The 16,438-nt window shown below is 46.6% G+C and overlaps 1 protein-coding gene across 1 annotated transcript in view; it reads left to right on the forward strand.

Annotated features, from left to right (window-relative positions):
• The window catches only part of BRINP2 (BMP/retinoic acid inducible neural specific 2), a 131,794-nt gene that overhangs the window by 1,714 nt on the left and 113,642 nt on the right, over positions 1 to 16,438 (forward strand). The window lies entirely within an intron of this gene.

Genomic DNA, 16,438 nt, shown 5'->3' on the forward strand with positions numbered 1-16,438 from the left:
ATAGACCTAAGCCAAACATTAATGAATAATCAAGCTAGGGCACTGCAACGTGGTTGAACAGACCCTCGGTAAAGAACTGTGTGTGTGCTCTTCCCAGCCCAGGGAGCAGGGTGCCATGAGTAGGAACAAATGTTTTGTTAAAAGAATAACAATTCTGAAAGGCCGTGCTTGTAGCTGGGTCATCAGAGCCTAAGCCAGCAGGGACAGTGATATGTGAGCCTAGACCAATCGGAAAGATGAAGGCTATATTGTAAGTCATGGATTTCTGCCTCTGTCTTCCTCCAGACATGTACATGTGGAAGTGGCTCTACTGGTCGCACGCACGCGCTCTCCATGCTCTCCAGAATACATGCAATGCCAGTATTAACCAAGCAGCTAAAGTATTTTACCAAATCCCCTGGGGGGCAGTCTGATGACATCAGGCCACAGCAAAGTGATGCGAGAGTTTGTGTGTTTTCCCCTCTCGACTTCACACAGTCGAGTGCATGCTATTCGTTTAAAGCATGGCCCTCTGGAGTTGCCACTCAGAATAAGTTGCTTGGCATCGTTGAGGCCATGACCAAGCAATGGTGCCCCTAAGATCCTGGCTTATCCATACCATAGCACCTGCTTACTCTGGCAAGAGATGGATGCTTTGCCCCCTTGAAGAGGGATAGGATGGGTGCTGTGCTGTGCTCTGCTGTGCTGTGGTAAGGCAGAAAAGCACAGGTCAGATTGTCATCTTGCCTGAAACAGGGGCAGCTGGCTCCGAAGGGTTCGGCAGCTGGGCTGCAGCCGTGGAAAAGACAGATTTGTTCTTGACTCTTGCTGTCTTCTCCTTACTAAAAACGGAGCTGGCTTTGTCTCCCAGAACGGAGGGATGTGGGCTGCAGTGTGGGCACAAGACAGGACATAAGGGGCAGTGTGGGAGCAGGGAAGGCTCCTGCTTGGCCAGCACTGGGCTGCTCTCGAGGTTGGAGAGCACCGTCTCTGTCCAGCTCTCAGGATCAGGTTCTGGGTGTTCCTTCCGACAGGTTGTTTACTGAGCAAGGCCGCGGTGCAAACAACACCCCTGCATCAGCAGCTGCTCCGAGGCCTGTGGCATGTTGGGTGTCTCATTTGGCATCAGCACAGGCCTGCCCCTGGGGAGCTTCCTGCAGAAAGATGCCCTAGGCGACGCGGCTCCCAAACCCCTCCCCAGCTCCCAAAGGAGAGAGGTCATGTGGAGGGACTTGAGACAGGTGCATGGGCACTTTCTGCTGACTCGGAGGTTTCCTGTTGAGGTTTCTTGGTTAGAGTTTTGCTTCCTCCACTGTGCTGTGCAATTTTGTTGATTCAACTCTTTCCATTAAATAAGAAGACCTTGATACGTTTTACAGTGGCATCCTTTTCCCAAAAAGCTGGGAGCATTTTTCAGAGCTCATCTAATTAATCCTCACACAGCTTATTGTCTCGGTTATCTTTGATTACCCTAAGAAGTAGAGCTAGGGTGATTTTTGACTCCTTGGAAACAGGGAGAGCAGAGAACCTTAGAACGAGGAGGAGGTTTATGCTGGGCACACAGCAGGTCTGGGGAGCTATGAGAGAGTTCTGGGTCTCTCTGCTCCTACCCCGACCCCAGATGCTTCTAAGGCATTGCTTAATCTGAGTAATTGTGATCTGATTCAGCTGTTCTCTACTTAACAAGCACAAGTGGTTGCAGTGACACGGGCTGCTACTCTGGCACACCAAGGGGCTGTGGAATAGGAGTCCTACAAGTCCTGGCTTCACCCTCAATGATCTTCCAATTGAATTAGGAGAGGAGGCCTGCACCTGGGAAAAGGTAAATGCCAAGAGAAGGCATCAGGCTGACCTAATGCACCTGCCATTGATTGTGGAGAACGAGGACTGCCAGTTTTCCAAAGGAGGAAGGGAAGTTGTGGAGCCAGGAGGGCTGAGATGGGATTTATTTGGAAAAGGGGAGAGGGGGAACGGGTTCCAGCTGACAGAGGTGCCAACTGCAACACAGCTGAGAATGCCGGAAACTTCAGGGCTTGCAGGATTCCTTGGGGTTTACGCTGGGCCACCTCTCCCCTTGCACCTTGGAAATACTACCCATCTGCTATAATTTGTTAAAATATATATTGGCCTAGAGGAAGTTACCCTAGCACTCAGGCCGAGGACTGTGGTATGTTGGGTATCTCATTTGGCATCGAAAAATCACCTGGCCTTCTACCCACCCTCAAGTCTCATCCATACATTATGGGGAAAATGTTGCTCAAGGTCAGAGAGCTTATCAACATCAAATCCAAAATTCGAATGATATTGGGGGAAAGCAGGCAAATTTCATGAACTTGAAAAATTTTTCTCATAGTTTAGAATCAGAATCTCCTGAGAAGGCTTTGATTTTCTTCCTTTTCCTATTTCCCCACCCAAATGTTCCTCTTGGGGTTTTCTTGGAGCCGGCAAAATGCCAAAGCCCTTAGGCATTTAGCATTGAGCAGGAGATTTTCAATCTTAAGATTCCTGAGCACGCCCATGTACATAACCTCTTGTCTCCCCTTCTCTTTCTCTTTTAATAAAACATATGCTGTAGCAGTCACAAAGGAGGAGACCACAGAAAAGCTGGAGGAGGTGGGGTGTAGCCCGCAGCTGTATCACAGGGTTCTGTGACTGCTCTGCCGAGCAGGAGAGGGAAGATGCGGCCTGCCAGCCTGGTTGGTACTGAGGAAGGGCCCAGGCTGGGCCTACCAGAAGGCTGTGGCCGGCCAACCACACAGGATGGCTCCAACAGGGCAACTTCTTTCTCTCAGAGAAAAAGCGTCAAGGCAAAGCATAGCCGCTGGGAGGGGCCTGGTGGCACCGCGACTCGTTTTACCAGTTGTCGCTGGGTTTGAGACATCCGCTAATGGTGCGTGTTGCTGGTGGTTTGGGTGGCCACGTTCCAGCACAGAGGGCCATGAGAGTAGAATGACCTGCCTGAAGTCCACTGTGACTCCTCTCAGATCAGGAGGAAAGTCCCCAAGAACCCAGGGGTTGCTTGCTTGACCCCAGGAGCTCACTCTGGGAACAGGTGCCAAGGGACATTCCCTCTCTCTTGAAAATCCTCCCCCAAGCCTTGCTGTCACCCTTGACTCCTGTGGTCAACAACCACGCAAGCAATTGATGTGAGGCACTTTCTCTTCACACTTCAGAAGCATCCTCTGGCAGGTATGCTGACTGAGAGTCTAGGCCCCTAGGTGTGTGGGTAGTGGGTGCAGATGAAAGCCCCTTATAGTTGGGAGTGAGGGGGATGGGCTTCTCCATTGTATTGTAGCCAGGTTCCTCTGGCCAATTAAAATGCAGCTTTAGCCCTCTTTTCTTCTTACTTTTTATTTATTTCCATGTCATTTGAAAGGTAGAAAGACTAGAAGACAGAGGGAGATTTCCCATTTATGGGTTTCTTTCCCAAATGTCCACCACAGCAAGGGTTGGGCCAGGCTGAAGCCCAGAACCTGGAACTCCTTCCCAGTCTCCCATGTGGGTGGCAGGGATTCAAGTCCTTGAGCTGTTATCTGCTACCTCCCAGGATATGTGTTAGCATGAAGCTGGACTGCAAGCAGAAGAGGCATACTTGAAAGTCATATTGCAATATGGGATGCATCCCAGGCAGTGACTTCAGCCCTGCGCCAAACATCTACCCTGGGTCCTCCTCAATGTGTCACTCGGCCATGCAGATGGCAGCAAACTTAAGCAGCATTATTATAGCAAGAAATCTTCAAATGCCAGTCTCACCATCTCCTTTACTGAAGCCCCCATGAAATGCACATGTGTCTGGAATGTTAGGTTGAGCTAGAGGACAGGGCTCTACCTGGGCTGTCCAACATGGCAGCCACTAGTCGCAAGGAGTTCCTTCACACTGGAAATGTGCCCTGTACATGTAAAACTCACATTGGAATTTGAAAAATAAATTTATAAAAGGATGTGTAATAGTTCATTGACTTTTTCATATTGATTACATGTTAAAGTGATAATATTCTGGATACGGGGGGGTTAAGTAAAATGTTAATAGTAGCCCACCCACTTCTTCTAACTCTTTACTGTGACTACTAGGAAAGTTAAACTTGTTATATTTGGGTGGTATTGTATTTCTTTTGGACACTGCTGGTCTAGGCCCTGCAGAATACTGACAGGTTTATAGGGAGAAAGGGCAGAGGCGTGACACAAAAGTAGCCAGAAATATAGAAAGATAGAAAGCATGGAAGGAGTGGTCAGTAGCCCAGAGTGAATTCAGTATTTCTGAAATGTAAGGCCAATGAAGACACAAATAACTCGCATGGGCCTCTCTATATTTGAGGAGGGCCCGCAAGCCTTGTGTAGTGTTTTACCTGTCAGTTCACAAGCAATGAAGCAGGTGGGAGGCTTGGTAATTTTATCCTAATATTTTTGACTTTCTGCCTGACAGTAGCAACAGTCATGTAACTGATCTCTAGGATTCACGCCGAAGCATGTGAGGACACAACAGTTAGGATCAGCTGAGTGTGTTTGATGCTTACATCTTCTGTTTTTCTCATCTCTACCACATTCTGGTTGGTCCCTGTAAGCATTTTCTTTTTTTCCCAACCAGACATGCTGATAGTGAGCAGAAAGCAGTCAATGCTATGTTAAAGATTATTTTGTGGATCTGTCAATGAGAAGAATGGGGAGAAGATGTAATGATTGAATTCTACTTAATATTTATAGCTGTGAACATTGTAACTCATTCATTATTATGTTACTATTGTTACTCAATGAAATAAGGTTCGACCATCACTTTAACTCCCCATATTTGCTCTGTACGCTATAGTTCACAAAAAGTCTTAAGGGATTACCTCATCTGATTCTCACAAAACCCTGTAGGGTGGTTCTATATCTCCGCTCAAGGCTTGCCATGATCTGCCCCCAAATTATCTTTGTTATTATATTTTCTAATATTTTTCATATATGTATTCTATTCAGTCCTGGTTAACCAAACAGATCTACCGACTGTTCTTAAGTGTTAACCATGTAAGAGAGGTTGTCATTGGCTCTCTGTGCTCCGGTTTTATCACCTACACAATAAAAATAACACCCTTTCTCTGAAAAGATGTTCTAGGTGTTAAATAAAATAAAGTACATAAACCTCCAAACAGTTTCAGGTGCACTGGAGTTAGGCAACAAATGCCATCCCCTTTACTGTTAAACATCTTCACTTTGATATTCCCAAGTTAACAATGTCCGAAACAGAAGTCACAGGACCCATCAATGCCCACATACAACCACTGCTTTCCTTAAATTCCCTACTTTGGCTAATGGCACAATCGAATCGCTAGAGGCATGATTATGAAATGCGAGTGAACCTGGGCTCCATTCTCTCTCGTTGCCTCCTACATCCAGCCAATCACTGCGACCCACTGAGGTCTACCTGCCAATGACTTCTCAAGCCACGCTGCCCTCCCCACCTCCTCCTCTCAAATGTGAGGCTTGCTTCTCTTCTTACCTGGATCTTTCCAGGACTTAACACCGCCCCCCCCGCCCCTTGGACAACCAGTGTGATCTCCTCCCTGCAGCCAGGGTGGCCTCTCACTGTGGTAGGTGGGATTCCACTTCTCTTACTGTGACTCTCCACCATAGTCTCAGCCTGACAACCAGAAGCTCCTGGGCTAGCTCCTGGGCTGGGCTAGCAGCCTCTTAATGCATGTCTCCCACTCCTGCCTTCTCACTGAACTGTTTGAAGCCGCAGACAGCGCCCTCAGCACTCTGGAGCCCTTAGATGCACTGTGTTGTTTACCTGTAGAACCTACCCCTGTCCTGTTCTCTATTTCCTGCAGGGTTGCTGAGCCTCCAGACTCTGTAAATATTATCTTCTCTGTGACAGCTTCTTAGAGACTCTGGGATAGGATTAATTGCCTCCTCCTCCATACTCCTACACATCTCACTCGATCTCTGGTTTTGCACTGTACTCACCACACTGTAATGATTTGTTTATGTGGCTAGCTTCTGCTTGATTGGGGTACTAAGATCTATTTCTCTGGAGATATTTATTGAGTATATTATTATGAGTATGTGCGGGGGTCTTATCTAAGGCGCTGGTGATGACAGCAGCACAGATCAAGTTGCCATCAAGTTGCTTCCATTCTAGAGGGAAGATATGCAGATAATTATGATAATAATGGTTATTTTGGGCATTGCTGCTGATAGCTAACAATTCAAGACTACTTATGTGCCAGGCACTGTCCAGAAGATTTTACACATTACCCACTCAGTTGCTTCACTAAGGATCCTATAAGGTAAGTAGGTTTGTTATTCCCATTTTATGGATGAATTGGAGGCCCAGAGATGTTGAACATGTGGTCCAAGGTCCAAGGGAGAGATGGCAGCCTAACCACGTTTAGATCATCAGTCTGTATTCTTTGTTACTATGATATACAGAAAAATAAACACACAGACACACATGTAAGCGAGGTTTTCAGGTACGGATAATGAAGAGGTTAAATTGGGTGACTGAGGTGGTGTCAAAGTCTCAGAGGAGGTAACATTCAAATTGAGATGGCATTAGGAAAAAGGTAGAGATCCCAAGGAGGGTTGAATCCGGGGATATATAAAGAGGAGCTTCAGCCGAGGTCATGTCCACTCCTCACCACTGGAGGCGCCAGACTCAGACCTGGGTGGTTATGGGGAGCCGTAGGGTCCAAGAGTCTGTAGATCTCTCCTCTGCCAGTCTGAGGGCCTCTCCTGGCCTTCAGACCTATCTCATGGCTTGTGGATCAGGGTCTAAGGTGTGAGGACACACACACCCCTTCTCTTTGCTGAACCACTTTCACTTCTCTCCTGTGAACGACATGTCACTCGGAACCTTAGTGGAGTGACAGGCACAGCAAACAGGCTGGAGACAACCCAGAGGCATGAGCAAAAGGGGAAAAGAAAATTATCTTCTAACAAGATGAGAAGTGAAATGGGCTGAAGGAAGGGAGAGACGGGAATTTGATCATGAGGGACACACGGGGGCTGCTTCTGCGATGCCAACGGGGTTCTGTCCCGTGAGCTGGATGGCACTTTATGTATAATACATACATACACACACATACATAGTTACATATCCACACACACACACATGCAGGCTGCCTTTATACCCATCTGTACATCTATATCTTCTCTCTGAATCTTTCTCATAATAAAATGTTAAATAAATTATTTGGGTGGGGCAAGGTCATACATATTTAATATACATCCAAAACCTGTTTTATGAGAAAAATTCTATTCTCATTTTTTACTTCTATTTTCTCATTTAATTTTTATTGCACCCTTATGAAAGAAGTACCGTTCCTATCTTACAGAACCTGAGGAAGGCAGAGCCCAGAGGAGCTGACATTCAGACTCGGGGCTCTTGCCCTTCCACCCTGGGAAGCTCCGAGAGGTAGGGGGCAGAGGTCACTGACTTCTGGGCAAGACAAATTTGGGCTTCAGTCCCATCTTGGTTGCCTGCTCTGTGACCTTAGCTATGCTGCATGACCTCTGTGTACTTCAGTATCCCCACCTAATCCAATGGAAATGACAGCATCTTAGCATGCATAAAAATGGTGAGGCTTCAAGACAACAATGTGCTTGGCTTACAACGTGCATTCAGATAATAGTAGCTACTCATGGGAGAGCTACTCAGGTGATGACCTCCAAGGCAAGCAATAATGGGAACCAGCTTTGGTAGTAGCTGGGGTATCCACTGTTGGAGGCCAGAGAATCAGACACATCCTGGGAATAATAGTGAATACATGCCAGGCACCACGCGAAATGCTTTCCAGGCATTGTCTTACCAAATCATCTAACGAACCCACTGAGACAGGTTGTTTTCTCCTGTTTAAGGAAATTAATAATCAGAGAACAAGTAACATAAACCAAAGTTGCACAGCTGAGACGCGGCAGAGCTAATATTTGACTCCAGGTCCATCAGATACCGAAGCCCATTCCCTTCAGTGTTAAGCTTTGCTGTGTGGTCAATGTCTTAGGTCATGGCCAGGGCAAAGGGTACCTTTGGGATCGAAGTAAGAGTCGTTACTTAAGCCCTGAGCTGCCCTGCGCAGACTGGATGGAAGCATTGTTAGATACTGGGGATTTCTGGGAGCAGGCCAAGGGGATTGTTGTATGTAGAACACGCTGCAGAGTGTCTAGTGCAATGTCTTACACCTACTGGATACTTAACACACTTGGGCTGAATATCTCGAGTACGTCCGTTTCTGAGTACAGGTGTGCTCCGTTTTCAAAAGCGCATGCTTTCAAAGCCAATAAAATGAGAAGAGTGGCCTTGGACTTGGAGGGAAAGGTTTCTGTGCATTGCACACGAACACATCTGCAGTGCTTTCTAGCCTTTCGTAAAAATCAGTAGACTTTATTCAATGAGTACTTACCTAGAACCTCAATCTAGAAGGCAGAGAGACGCAGACCCCTGACTGGGATCAGCCTGGAGCTCTGGGGTCTGGAATTCTTGCACCCACCACTTCTCCTTCCTTATCTGCAAGGGCTGCTTTGAGGTACCTCCTTGGAATTTAAAGGTTGTCAAAGGCACATTTAAACACACTGCGCTTCTCAAGTCCTTTAAAAAGTAAGACCTGTGATTCATTTAAAATAACAGGTGACACACTGAAATTGATTTTAAAATGTAAGACTTTCACCAGCCCAGATGCATCAGTGAAGTTCGGCCAGACTGGGACAAATGACTGTTGTTCTCCTTTGTTGTCAAGGATGGAAAATGCATGAAATTCAATGTCTGTGAATAAATGCCAGCCAGCTGTGTGCCGGGCACAGTCCTGGACACTGAACGTGCTAGCTCTAGATCTCATTCTATTCCAGCAACTCCTATGAAGGGACCGTAATTAAAATTAATTCATTTTAATCTTGGATTAACATGAAATATATGTATATTGTTACAGGGTGCAAGGCAATATTTCAGTATATTTCAGCATAAACAAATTACGCCAGCCAATTAGCCCATTTCCATTATCTTAGACTGTAGTTACAATATTGTGCCATGGAACACCGGAAACCTGTTACTTTCACCCAACTACATTTTGGTACCTTTTCTCCAATCTCCCCCTCACTCTTCCCAGCCCCTAGTACTCACTATTTCAGATGCACACACACACATATCTTTCTGTGTCTGGCTTATTTCACTAAATGTGATTTCCAGTTCCATCAATTTTGTTGCAAATGTCAGGATTTCTTTGTTTATGGCTGAGTAATACTCTTTGTACATGTGTATTTTTTTTTAAACTATTGATGGACATCTAGGTTGATACCATCTCTTGATTACTGTGAACAGTGCTGCAATAACATGGGAGTGCAGGTATTTTCTTCATATGTTAATTCCATTTCCTTAGGAGATATTCCCAGAAGTGGGATAGCTGAGTCATATGGTAGATCTATCTTTAGTGTTTTGAGGTACTTCCATACTGTTCATAATGACTGTACTCATTTGCATTCCTACCAACAACATATAAGGGTTTCCTTTTCTCTACATCCTCACCAGCATTTGCTATTTTTTTAATCTTCTTGATAACAGCCATTTTAACTGGAGTGAGATGATACGTCATTGTGGTTTTATTTGTATCTCCTAAATGGCTAGTGATAAGAACCATTTTTAAATGTGTTTGTTGGCCATTTGTATTTTATCTTTTGAGAACCGGGTCTTTTGCCCATTTCCTAACTGTATTGTTTGGGATCTATATTCAAATTTGGGGGCTTCTCCTATATGGGGATATTAACCCTTCATCCAGTGCAGAGTTTGCCTCTGTGTTCTCCCATGCTGTTAGTTGTCTTACCCCATTGATGGTTTCCTTCTTCATTTGGGAACATCCTATTTGTCTACTTTTTGCCTTTATTGTCTATGCTTTGGGGGTCTTATCCCCAAAATTACTGCCTACACCAATGTCTTGACGTGTTTTTTTCTAGTACTTTCATGGTGGGAGGCAAGCCTAACATTTAGAACTTTGATCCATGGTGTGTTGACTTGAGGGCCAGAAGTAGGGGTCTTGAAATAGATACTACTGTTCTTGTTCTGAAGGGGAGAAAACCCAGGTCTCGAGAGGTTCAGTCAGCCACCCAGGATCTCCCAGCTCAGGAGCCCTGGGATTGGGCTCAAACCTGCTTCCCAGACTGGAGTCCAGAGCTGGAGTTTGGGCAACCTCACCACCGCAGCTTCAACAGTGGCTTGGGGCTAACAGTTCCTCCCTAAGTTTCTTGCTTTTTCCAATACTCCTTGGTTGTGAGATGTTACAAACACCACAAGGTCTCCGCATACCCTGGCCTTCCAAGACCAGTTTTCCTATGGTGGTCAGGCCTCCCAGGGCACTGGCTCCATCCCGCAGGGCTCCATCCCTTCTTCATCCACCAGGGACCAGCCCCGTGGCAGGAGGAGCTGGTGACCAGGAGGACCGCCTGGACCCCAACCCCCGTGCCCCTGCACAGCTCCCTGAGCCCCAGGCTGCCCGGCTGAGCGCGCAGCTGAACTCTCAGCATCTGCGGGGCGCTTACTGGAAGGGTGTGGGGCGGGGCTGTCGGGAGAAGTCCTTGGAGTCCCCTTGAGGTTCAGAACCGCTTCAATTGTGGGTCAGGATTGCGGGGCAGCTCATTCCCGCCTCGCCCTAGCATAAAGACGTGGCCAGGCGGGAGCAGGGCAGGTGGGTGAGCAGGGTGGGCGGTCAGGGGGTCCCGGAGGCGCGCTGCCTGCCTTCTCTGCTTCCGCAAGCCTCACCCCTTACCCCTTGGGATTTGAGTCCCCAAGGATAACAGCACCAGTATCCGTCTCCTCCAGCTTCGGGGCACGGGAGACCCCTAGAGGCAAAAGGCTGTGTTACACGGCCCCCGGCCGCCGAGGCTGCCTGGAGCACCAGCTTTTCCTGAAACCCTGGGCTGAGAAGGGCAGCGGGCACTGCGTGTGCACCGTGCAGAGTAGGGAGAGCAGCCGCCTTGTCGAAGCAGTCCTGGTGGAGCCATGCTGGTCAGCCCCGGTCCTTCTGTAGGCCTCCCCTGCCCCACCCACCCCGCCTCTGCTGCTGCCTGGGACCCCTGGGCAAGACCCTGCCACCTCCAGCAGGATGCTGCTGTGTGTGCCCCGGGGCCTTTCAGGTCTCACAGGAACCTCATCAGCTAATTCGTGCTGAAATATTAATGGCCAATAATGATCCCATGTGCCACCCTCCCAATTAACACTGGGGCGATTCACAAGAAAAAAGCACAGACTTTTAACCCAAGTAGCCGACTGGTGTTTCTCCCGTTGGAGAGGAACCAAAGGCCCCTCAAAGTGGACCCCTAGGCTGTCCGTTCAGTACATGGGCTCCAAGCAGGGCTCACGTGGAATCCACAGTCCTTGAAGATAACACTCATCTCGTCCTAATCAAGAGAGTACTGCAACTCTGGGAATGCAAGAATTGTCACAGGTGCCTATTGGCCTCTCAACGCCGTGTCTCTAGAAGTCTCATGGATTTTCCTTCTTGTGGGAGAACCTCACCATTGAGAGAAGAGAAGGCAGGGAGGTGGGACTGTGGGGACGATTAACTGCATTCAGGTCTTTGCTATGTGATCTTGCCAAGTACTTTCCTATGTGAGCCTCAGTGTTCACATTTGTAAAATGGGTATAGTAGAGCTCACATCATAGGATTGTTTTGGGATGAAATGAAATAATATGCAGGTAACACTTAGTGTCTGATATATAGAGACCACTCAATAAATGACAGGGGGTGCTTAATCTTATTTTTATTATGTTCTCATATATTCTGTGCAGGGCAGAATGAAAATGCTGTCTTTTATTTATTATCTAAAAGCAGGTGAGGCAATCCAGCCTCCTAGGTGTGGCTGATTTGGTAATGAATTAGATTCCATTCCAGGTGACAGCACTGTATGGATGAGATTTTTTTCTTCTGCTGCTTGGTTTCTTTAAATGTATCTCACAAATGCAGTGAGCAAAATGGATTTGGCAGTGACTTAAAAAGACTTAATGCATTCTGGAAAGGGAAAAAAGCCACAACAAAAACTAGTTTGTTTTTGTGATCTATGGTTCCTGTGATACGACAAAAATCCATTTTTATACTTAGGAAAATTGGCTAATTTTAAAACAGTTGACATATGCCATATGCATATAGAGTCATGATAGATTTTGCTCAGGAAAACAACAGAAGAACACAGGGCCAGCAACGTCTCTTTGAGGGCTTTAGTCGGCTCAGTTCTTATTCGATGGGATGGCATTTTTGTCTCGGGTAAGGAGAAGGAAGTGACACAGAAAATGGACTCGTGGTGGCCTCAGGTGCTAGAGAGAGAAATCTGATCATGAAGATACCAACTAGCAAGCTTAGGACACAGACATTGTGCTTTGATAGAATGAGGGAGAGGAGACTTCAGTGTACCTACCCGTGCAGTAAGCTGTATTTGCACGAAGCTGGACAGTTTGTAGAGGCATTATCTGGTGGACGGTGTGGTGGTGCAGAGGATGCTGAAGTGGTGAGCTGCTCTGGTTTGTGACTGCTGAACTTCGGTCATTTTCCTGTTGGAAATGTGGGTCATTTTGACCTTCAGATTGTATTTATGATGTGCACTGGAAGCCTGAGGCTTACAGTTCTGTATAAATCACACTGGAAAGGAAACCCTACCCCTTGTTTCGGTTACTGCTGATTAGTGCCAAGAGCTTACCTAGGAAGATAAGATGCTACACAGCCTGCACATAAAGTAAGTGATTATGAAAAGTTTCAGATATAAACCGGCGCTCTATCAGCTTGAGTCTTTCCTAAAGTCCCTTCTCCTTTAACTGCCATTCCCAGTGTGCACTGACCAGATACCAGCCCCTTCCAGCCCCCAACCTACGTGACTCCAAAAAAAAAAGCATTTTTATTTTATTTCTTTCAAGGCACGATTTAATTAGTGACTGCAGAGAGGAAAAAAAGCTGAGCAGCTTAAAGGAGGTTTATGGTTAGGTCTGTAGGACTCAGCAATTTGACATTCTAATCCTGTTATTTCTTGCCTTCAACTGAACAGAGTCAGCAGGGTGGGTTTTTTCCCCCATAATTCACTTAGTTATTAGTTTTCCTTCCCCTTACTCCTCACTCTCAGCCTCCGCTTCATTGGATTCTTTTATCTGGTTCCCTACTGCATGCACCTGTCCCCACTTCAACTTCAGTTCCAGATATCAAAAAGCACGTTGACACACAGAATGAACCCCAGATTCCCATGTGAACTTGACTGCTGGGTGACTGCAGCCAAGGTCCTCTGGTGATGCTGAGAGTGTAGGTAGGGTGCTTGAGCCCTTCTTGATTATGAATGCAAAATCCTTGAAGGCAGGATCTGAGAGTCTTATTTATTATTGAATCCCCTGGCACCATTCCTAGCTTGTTTATGGCCATGCAATTACAAACAAAACAAAAATCAAACCTCACCACCTACCCCACCACACCCATTTTCTTTCAAGTATGGGCCACTGAAAGTTAACCAGCTTTCTTCCTATTAAGGTTGTTTAGTATTCAGGCTTCAAACTTACAGAAATGCAAAGCTAGGGGAGTATTTCCTTTAAGGCAGTGGTTTTCAAAATTTAATGTGCACCTGGGGAGCTTGTTAAAATGCGGAATCTTCAGCCCCTCCTCCAGAGAATCTGATTCTTTGGGTCTTGAGTGAGATTCAGAAAATTGCATTTTAACAAGCAGATGATAGAAAGCCCACACTTGGAGAAATACCATTTTAAGGCAATCCAAATAAAATGTTACCCAAACTCAGTCCGGTAAAATATGAATGCTCCTTAAGCGGGCGGTGTATGGGGTAAAGAAGGGTTCTGTGATCAGGAAACTTTGGGTACCTGGTGCTCTTTGGCCCTCTCAGACCTGTGTTCATGCACACTGGGAAGTTTACAAAGCCCTTGGCATGCAGAGAACCAGGAAAGCTCTGTAATAAAGGAACATTTTAATTTTTTTAACAAGATTTATTTATTTGAAAGTGAGCAAGAAAGAGGGAAAGAAATCTTCCATCAGTTGGTTCTTTCCATCAGAAAGAAATCTTGCAACACCCAAGTCTGGCCCAGGTTGAAGCCAAGAGCCAGGAACTCCATCTGGGTCTCCTATGTGGGTGGCAGGGCCAAGCACTTGGCCATCTGCTGCTGCTGTTCCAGTCCTGTTAGCAGGAAGCTTGATCCGAAGTAGAGGAATGGGGCCTCAAACCAGCACTGATATTTTGTGCCAGATTTGCCCTGTGTGCCACAATGCTAGCTTCCATGTTTTATCTTTAACCAGTTATTTCTATACATCTTAACCTTGAAACTTTCATTTATTTATTTTGTTGCCGAACACCTATTAGATGTTAATGAATTTGGTGTAGAAAGAAAGCACTGACATAAGGGAGTGGGAAGCCCCTACAGGAAAAGAATGGTATTGCAGCCCAGCTGTGTTGCTGTCCGTGTCATGGTTACCTTTCCAAAGGCTGAGATGAACACAGGGAGTATGGAGTTGGGGGACTCACCAGCCATGGAGCACATCAAACGGTCTGGAGAAGCATTTGTTAACACAGCCGTCGTTTATGAAGCATCTGATACTTACCAGACTCTAGCCTAAGTTTTAAATCCGTTTGAACTTGCTGGTTTCTCAGAACAGCTCATGAGTCAGATCCATTTGCTATGGAGGGAACTGAGACTCTGAAAGGCTAATAATTTGATAGAGGTCATGGAGTTAGGATGTTACACACAGGGGTTTGAACTCAGGGAGTCTGCTTAGAGGGCCTTCCCTGCTTTATCAGACGGAATCTCCTTCAGTAGTCAGGTTCTAGAAGCTTCTGCCTGGGAGGAATGACAGCCCCCAGCAGACAACCCATGCAGGAGTTGCAGGATACTCTTTTTTTTTTTTTTTGACAGGCAGAGTTAGAGGCAGAGAGAAAGGTCTTCCCTTTCTGTTGGTTCACCCCCAAAATGGCCGCTACAGCCGGCGTGTTGCACTGATCCGAAGCCAGGAGCCAGGTGCCTCCTCCTGGTCTCCCATGCAGGTGCAGGGCCCAAGCACTTGGGCCATCCTCCACTGCACTCCCTGGCCACAGCAGAGAGCTGGACTGGAAGAGGAGCAACTGGGACAGAATCTGGCACCCCGACCGGGACTAGAACCCGGGGTGCCAGCGCCGCAGGCGGAGAATTAGCCTAGTGAGCCACGGCGCCAGCCAGGATACTCTTTTATACATGAGCCCCTGTGACCACTGTCCTTTATTCATCAGAGAATTTATTATAATGACCACCTGAACCTCTGGAAGATTTCGCTATACTTAAACACAAATATGCTTAGCAAAACCACCAGACACGATGATTCATGTATAGCAACTAGGTGCAGAACCCTATGCCTACCAAGTCCCAAATTTGGTTGAAGATCTGACTATCCTGCTAACATCTTGAAGTGGAGGACAGTAGCCTAGTTACAGAAACCAAGGGTGGGAGGGCTCCCTCCATTCTAACAGGCATCAGAGACCGTGGAGGATCAAGCAGTTTGTTACACCAGCGGGCCCAGCTGGAACCATTTCCCGAGAACTGAGCGACAGTCCCAAGTTTCTTACAGTATATATAGATTCATCAGCATCACACCTTAGCTGTTACAGCATTGGTGGGTTTAAACTCCAGCCTGCGTGACCTGGGACCACACTTCCAGTGGTCGGTGGGCCTGGTATGTTTGTAAAAGAGATACCAGGGGCAGATTTATTAGGACAGATTTATGACTGGGGTTACAGAAACAGAATTTAGGACTCTTCCCTCCGTAGACAAGATGACAGGGGGCAGTTGCTCCACTAGTTAATTGCGAGCAGCCACTTTTCAAGGTCTGTGTTGGGAGGAGGGGTCAGCTTTTCTTTGTCTCTGGTTGTGGCTGTATTTCCTCTACAGCCTGGCCCTTGTCACTCTACCCTACTGTCAACTCTCATTGTTCTCTAAGGGGTAAGTTCACTTTAATGACATGATTCCAATTTGGGCTTTGGGCAAGTAACTTCATCTCTTTGGCCCTCAAATCCCTACTCTTGGTACAGAAAGAGGGGAGGACTGACTAATGATACCTACACTGTATATGTACACTGTATATACACACTGTATATATACAGCTGATCCAATGTTTGGCACAGGGGAGACCATCCTTTGTCAGCACCTCCAGAGTTGCTGATGTAGAGGTAATGGAGGTCAAAGTTATTGCCTGAGATATGCAAGGGCATTGAGGAAGATACCTCACGACTCTAGATCCTGGAGATCTTCCAAATGTGTGTAAAATGTGGGTCACTGGGGCTTACAAGCCAACCCAGGATTTCCTCCTTTGTGAAACTCTGAATAACGGTAGTCATGGGTGTGTACCCCAGGGAAACTGTACCTTCTCATTAACGGATCATGGAGAACTGTCACATTCTCCAGGATTTTCCATCCTTGATTTCCAAAGCACTAACAAGAACCGGGTGTCGTTTTTAAACACTCTCCAAACGCAAACCAAACAGTGTGCCCTTTTGC

The sequence above is a fragment of the Oryctolagus cuniculus genome, chromosome 7 (assembly GCF_964237555.1).
Source record: "Oryctolagus cuniculus chromosome 7, mOryCun1.1, whole genome shotgun sequence".
In the NCBI taxonomy this organism is placed as follows: Eukaryota; Metazoa; Chordata; class Mammalia; order Lagomorpha; family Leporidae; genus Oryctolagus; species Oryctolagus cuniculus.